The sequence below is a fragment of the Schistocerca americana genome, unplaced genomic scaffold (assembly GCF_021461395.2).
Source record: "Schistocerca americana isolate TAMUIC-IGC-003095 unplaced genomic scaffold, iqSchAmer2.1 HiC_scaffold_112, whole genome shotgun sequence".
Lineage (NCBI taxonomy): Eukaryota > Metazoa > Arthropoda > Insecta > Orthoptera > Acrididae > Schistocerca > Schistocerca americana.
Window position 1 is genome coordinate 190,001 of NW_025725176.1, and position 7,500 is coordinate 197,500.

General features: G+C 51.7%; 1 non-coding gene across 1 annotated transcript in view; it reads left to right on the forward strand.

The window, feature by feature from the left end:
- Positions 1–5,904: 5,904 nt before the first annotated feature.
- LOC124560820 overlaps positions 5,905–7,500 on the forward strand; it is a 1,910-nt gene continuing 314 nt past the window's right edge. Inside the window, exon 1 of the ribosomal RNA XR_006969330.1 lies at positions 5,905–7,500. This exon is cut by the window's right edge and continues 314 nt beyond it. This is a non-coding gene — a ribosomal RNA (small subunit ribosomal RNA).

Here is a 7,500-nt window from a genome sequence, read left to right on the forward strand (position 1 = left end):
AACAGCACCCCAACGCCAGCGCCTCTGCCGCACGAAGTCGTGGACCGGCAATCACTCCACCTGCACCCGTTCGTGCCCCACCCCAACCGCCCAACCCGCAACTCCAGCGGATGAACGGCGGACTTTGCTCGCACGCGCAATGTGCAATCCACCCCTATAACGTGCGTTTCATGAAGAGTTATGTCCAATATGCGACATTCCCGCTGTCCCTATACATGAGCTGCGAGCTGTACCACTTACGAGCTACAGACGCGATCGCGTTGCTCTCTGTACGAATGCAGATGCTCAGCGGTCAGCTAGGAGGCGCTCCATCCATGTCGGTACCGGTGAGCGTTGCACTCGCAGTCGCAAAAACGTACGGCAAGTATATTACTCGGAAGAGTCAATGACAGTCCAAGCCCCCCTGCGTGGGAAGAGTCTTTCTAGGCCATGACCCACCGGAAGGGCGCAGCGTCCCCCACCCCAGACATGTGACGTCACACTATCGGTATTGACGACTAGACTGATTCCTTATAATCATTTGCCATACACCGGTGGAAGCTGCCGAGACGAGTAACTACATGGCGGCCTCGCCGTGTCACTAATGTACAGAGATACAACAGTTTCGACTGGAACCGGATGAAACGTATACACGGCGCTGATTAGTAATAGATAGAGCCATCAAAATACAGATAATGTATACAACTGTCCGTATACATGCTGAAAGACTCTGCTCACAATCACAACCACACGTCAGCCAGACACTCTTATCACGCACTACTCTCTGCCTGTAACAGGCACAGAGACAATATGTAAGCACCAGCATGGAACAACACCCAGTGCATCCTCTCCGCCACATTAGACTATCCACACTATCATAACCAGACCGGGAGGTCCACTCACAAAACAGAATATCCCACCCTTCCGACAACCACCATTGCTCAGCTAAGCCACCAACACCCACACATGTCCTACACAGGGGTACACCCAACATCACAATACTGCCTCCTGTCACAGCACACAAACAATGGCAGGAATGAAAGACACAGGTCTGCCACAAGCATGGAATCAGAGCGCCGCCTGTTATGAGCCAAAGGTGCACCCTGACGTGGCAAATCAGATGATGCCGCAGTCATTTACTTACGATAATCACAATCAACAAACCGGCCCCCCCCCCCCCCCAAAACACCTTTCCTTACAACAATGTGTACCTTAACCTAACCCGTATTGTGCCTTAACCTAACCCGTATTGTGCCTTAACCTAACCCGTATTGTGCCTTAACCTAACCCGTATTGTCCCTTAACCTAACCCGTATTGTGCCTTAACCTAACCCGTATTGTGCCTTAACCTAACCCGTATTGTGCCTTAACCTAACCCGTATTGTGCCTTAACCTAACCCGTATTGTGCCTTAACCTAACCCACGTTGTGCCTTAACCTAACCCACGTTGTGCCTTAACCTAACCCACGTTGTGCCTTAACCTAACCCACGTTGTGCCTTAACCTAACCCACGTTGTGCCTTAACCTAACCCACGTTGTGCCTTAACCTAACCCGTATTGTGCCTTAACCTAACCCGTATTGTGCCTTAACCTAACCCGTATTGTGCCTTAACCTAACCCGTATTGTGCCTTAACCTAACCCGTATTGTGCCTTAACCTAACCCGTATTGTGCCTTAACCTAACCCGTATTGTGCCTTAACCTAACCCGTATTGTGCCTTAACCTAACCCGTATTGTGCCTTAACCTAACCCGTATTGTGCCTTAACCTAACCCACGTTGTGCCTTAACCTAACCCACGTTGTGCCTTAACCTAACCCACGTTGTGCCTTAACCTAACCCACGTTGTGCCTTAACCTAACCCACGTTGTGCCTTAACCTAACCCACGTTGTGCCTTAACCTAACCCACGTTGTGCCTTAACCTAACCCACGTTGTGCCTTAACCTAACCCACGTTGTGCCTTAACCTAACCCATATTGTGCCTTAACCTAACCCATATTGTGCCTTAACCTAACCCATATTGTGCCTTAACCTAACCCATATTGTGCCTTAACCTAACCCATATTGTGCCTTAACCTAACCCATATTGTGCCTTAACCTAACCCATATTGTGCCTTAACCTAACCCATATTGTGCCTTAACCTAACCCATATTGTGCCTTAACCTAACCCATATTGTGCCTTAACCTAACCCGTATTGTGCCTTAACCTAACCCGTATTGTGCCTTAACCTAACCCGTATTGTGCCTTAACCTAACCCGTATTGTGCCTTAACCTAACCCGTATTGTGCCTTAACCTAACCCGTATTGTGCCTTAACCTAACCCGTATTGTGCCTTAACCTAACCCGTATTGTGCCTTAACCTAACCCGTATTGTGCCTTAACCTAACCCGTATTGTGCCTTAACCTAACCCGTATTGTGCCTTAACCTAACCCGTATTGTGCCTTAACCTAACCCGTATTGTGCCTTAACCTAACCCGTATTGTGCCTTAACCTAACCCGTATTGTGCCTTAACCTAACCCGTATTGTGCCTTAACCTAACCCGTATTGTGCCTTAACCTAACCCGTATTGTGCCTTAACCTAACCCGTATTGTGCCTTAACCTAACCCGTATTGTGCCTTAACCTAACCCGTATTGTGCCTTAACCTAACCCGTATTGTGCCTTAACCTAACCCACGTTGTGCCTTAACCTAACCCACGTTGTGCCTTAACCTAACCCACGTTGTGCCTTAACCTAACCCACGTTGTGCCTTAACCTAACCCACGTTGTGCCTTAACCTAACCCACGTTGTGCCTTAACCTAACCCACGTTGTGCCTTAACCTAACCCACGTTGTGCCTTAACCTAACCCACGTTGTGCCTTAACCTAACCCATATTGTGCCTTAACCTAACCCATATTGTGCCTTAACCTAACCCATATTGTGCCTTAACCTAACCCATATTGTGCCTTAACCTAACCCATATTGTGCCTTAACCTAACCCATATTGTGCCTTAACCTAACCCATATTGTGCCTTAACCTAACCCATATTGTGCCTTAACCTAACCCATATTGTGCCTTAACCTAACCCATATTGTGCCTTAACCTAACCCATATTGTGCCTTAACCTAACCCATATTGTGCCTTAACCTAACCCATATTGTGCCTTAACCTAACCCATATTGTGCCTTAACCTAACCCATATTGTGCCTTAACCTAACCCATATTGTGCCTTAACCTAACCCATATTGTGCCTTAACCTAACCCATATTGTGCCTTAACCTAACCCATATTGTGCCTTAACCTAACCCATATTGTGCCTTAACCTAACCCATATTGTGCCTTAACCTAACCCATATTGTGCCTTAACCTAACCCATATTGTGCCTTAACCTAACCCATATTGTGCCTTAACCTAACCCATATTGTGCCTTAACCTAACCCATATTGTGCCTTAACCTAACCCATATTGTGCCTTAACCTAACCCATATTGTGCCTTAACCTAACCCATATTGTGCCTTAACCTAACCCATATTGTGCCTTAACCTAACCTATATTGCGCCTTAACCTAACCCATGTTGCGCCTTAACCTAACCTATGTTGCGCCTTAACCTAACCTATGTTGCGCCTTAACCTAACCTACGTTGCGCCTTAACCTAACCTATATTGCGCCTTAACCTAACCTATATTGCGCCTTAACCTAACCTATATTGCGCCTTAACCTAACCTATATTGCGCCTTAACCTAACCTATATTGCGCCTTAACCTAACCTATATTGCGCCTTAACCTAACCCACGTTGCGCCTTAACCTAACCCACGTTGCGCCTTAACCCAACCCACGTTGCGCCTTAACCCAACCCACGTTGCGCCTTAACCCAACCCACGTTGGGCCTTAACCCAACCCACGTTGCGCCTTAACCCAACCCACGTTGGGCCTTAACCCAACACACGTTGGGCCTTAACCCAACACACGTTGGGCCTTAACCCAACACACGTTGGGCCTTAACCCAACACACGTTGGGCCTTAACCCAACACACGTTGGGCCTTAACCCAACACACGTTGGGCCTTAACCCAACACACGTTGGGCCTTAACCCAACACACGTTGGGCCTTAACCCAACACACGTTGGGCCTTAACCCAACACACGTTGGGCCTTAACCCAACACACGTTGGGCCTTAACCCAACACACGTTGGGCCTTAACCCAACACACGTTGGGCCTTAACCCAACACACGTTGGGCCTTAACCCGCTCTGTAATTGTCATACGACGCGTTAAATTAGTGTAGTGTTGCCTAACTGCAACCCCCGCAATATAGTTTGCTACTCGCACTGCCTGGTCCCCAGTGTATCGCTTCATGTTAAACACCTTGCAGCGATACACTGTAATGTGGATGGCAGCAGGACGTACATGCTCAATGCCCTTCGCAGTTGTTCATTGGCATTCGCATGGCGAAGCACTTAGCCTACGCTGTGGTACGGCCTGTGTCAACTGTCCGCTGATGTTGTACGTCCAAATCACACACTGTACTGCACATTGGTCCTCATGTACTGAATGATACATCGTGGTACATGTGACCGTACAACGACTGCGCCAACAACGGCGAACCATGCGGTCCAACTGTTGTGCACTCAGCTATGTGTCGTCTCCCTATAAGAGCCGGATTGCAGTGTGGTATGCCCTGGATGGCGATCAGCATGAGCCGTCTGTTGATGTAGTGGCGCGTGTTGTCAGACGTAGTCGTCTCTTCTCACACACCGTGACAGCATGGTGCACTGCGTTCCACATCTGCGACATGCGACAGAGGCCGGTTGACAGTCGTTCGCGCAATGGACATCGCATACGTACGGGGGCCACCTTCCACGTGTTCGCGAAGCGTGCACATGTTGTTGCGTGTATGTGGGCAGACATAGTGTGTCGTGACACCTGACACAGGCATGCAACAATCGTTGAATTTGCAAATGGCGATGGACGTCTACGTTTGCTGGTGACGTTACGCAAATGAACAACTGGTAAACCGTTGTGGTGCGGTTGTTCTCGCTAGAGGTGAATCAGTGATGGCGACGATCGGTTGAGCTACCAACCGGTTGTTTCAGCGATACCCACCATGCCCACGAACGTGAATGGCATGTGGGTGTGAAGCGATACGCGGCGGTGGCTGGGTGGGACCGTCCCCGGCCGGTGAGGGGGGGCCTCCCGGCGTGCTGGCCGCGCGGTGCGTGGGCGCACGCGCTACAGCCGGCTGGTGGGGGCGGCCAGTGGCAGGCGCGCCGGCCGACGGAGGCGGCAGGCGGCGCAGCTGCGCGCCGGCGCACCCTGCACGCGGCGCCGTGCGGCCAAAGTAGGTCCTCGCGGGCCCGGTGCGAAGCGCGGTGGACATCTGCAGTGTGCTGGTCCGATTGAGGACTGTGTGCGCTGAGGATGCGCCGCCGCCCGGCGCTCGGCGCCGCGACGCCGTCTGCTGCTCGGTCGCCTCTGCGGTTCTCGCAGGTGGTTTGTATCGCAGCTGTGCGGACGTGTTGGCGCGTGCGCTGTGCTGGGAGAGTTCGCTTCGGCACCCAAGTGGGGCTTTTGTCCTTCTGTGGCGCTGGCGTTGGAGCTGCCGGCCACCGTAGGTGGCGCGTGTTGTCTCCCGCCGGCAATGCCACGACAGCACGCTCCCGGGCCTCTGTCGGCAGCGGCAAGCTCAGTTGGGAGCACGGGTGGTCGCACCTAAAGCGTCTACTCGCCAAACTCCGGGCGATTGCGCCTCTCTCGAACCCGACCAAGTACTTAGGACGGCGCTGCGCGCCGCCGGGACCTGAGAGGGTTTCGAGGTGTATCGTGCAGGGGAGCTCAGCCTCCTCCTGTTTGCAGAATAATTGAGCGGACGCTTGCGTGTTCGCGCGGGCCCCCGGGACACACTCCCGGGCGGCCGGCTGCTCAGCTCTAGTTGACGCAGCTCCCTGGTTGATCCTGCCAGTAGTCATATGCTTGTCTCAAAGATTAAGCCATGCATGTCTCAGTACAAGCCGCATTAAGGTGAAACCGCGAATGGCTCATTAAATCAGTTATGGTTCCTTAGATCGTACCCACGTTACTTGGATAACTGTGGTAATTCTAGAGCTAATACATGCAAACAGAGTCCCGACCAGAGATGGAAGGGACGCTTTTATTAGATCAAAACCAATCGGTCGGCTCGTCCGGTCCGTTTGCCTTGGTGACTCTGAATAACTTTGGGCTGATCGCACGGTCCTCGTACCGGCGACGCATCTTTCAAATGTCTGCCTTATCAACTGTCGATGGTAGGTTCTGCGCCTACCATGGTTGTAACGGGTAACGGGGAATCAGGGTTCGATTCCGGAGAGGGAGCCTGAGAAACGGCTACCACATCCAAGGAAGGCAGCAGGCGCGCAAATTACCCACTCCCGGCACGGGGAGGTAGTGACGAAAAATAACGATACGGGACTCATCCGAGGCCCCGTAATCGGAATGAGTACACTTTAAATCCTTTAACGAGTATCTATTGGAGGGCAAGTCTGGTGCCAGCAGCCGCGGTAATTCCAGCTCCAATAGCGTATATTAAAGTTGTTGCGGTTAAAAAGCTCGTAGTTGGATTTGTGTCCCACGCTGTTGGTTCACCGCCCGTCGGTGTTTAACTGGCATGTATCGTGGGACGTCCTGCCGGTGGGGCGAGCTGAAGGCGTGCGACGCGCCTCGTGCGTGCTCGTGCGTCCCGAGGCGGACCCCGTTGCAATCCTACCAGGGTGCTCTTGAGTGAGTGTCTCGGTGGGCCGGCACGTTTACTTTGAACAAATTAGAGTGCTTAAAGCAGGCAAGCCCGCCTGAATACTGTGTGCATGGAATAATGGAATAGGACCTCGGTTCTATTTTGTTGGTTTTCGGAACCCGAGGTAATGATTAATAGGGACAGGCGGGGGCATTCGTATTGCGACGTTAGAGGTGAAATTCTTGGATCGTCGCAAGACGAACAGAAGCGAAAGCATTTGCCAAGTATGTTTTCATTAATCAAGAACGAAAGTTAGAGGTTCGAAGGCGATCAGATACCGCCCTAGTTCTAACCATAAACGATGCCAGCCAGCGATCCGCCGCAGTTCCTCCGATGACTCGGCGGGCAGCCTCCGGGAAACCAAAGCTTTTGGGTTCCGGGGGAAGTATGGTTGCAAAGCTGAAACTTAAAGGAATTGACGGAAGGGCACCACCAGGAGTGGAGCCTGCGGCTTAATTTGACTCAACACGGGAAACCTCACCAGGCCCGGACACCGGAAGGATTGACAGATTGATAGCTCTTTCTTGATTCGGTGGGTGGTGGTGCATGGCCGTTCTTAGTTGGTGGAGCGATTTGTCTGGTTAATTCCGATAACGAACGAGACTCTAGCCTGCTAACTAGTCGCGTGACATCCTTCGTGCTGTCAGCGATTACTTTTCTTCTTAGAGGGACAGGCGGCTTCTAGCCGCACGAGATTGAGCAATAACAGGTCTGTGATGCCCTTAGATGTTCTGGGCCGCACGCGCGCTACACTGAAGGAATCAGCGTG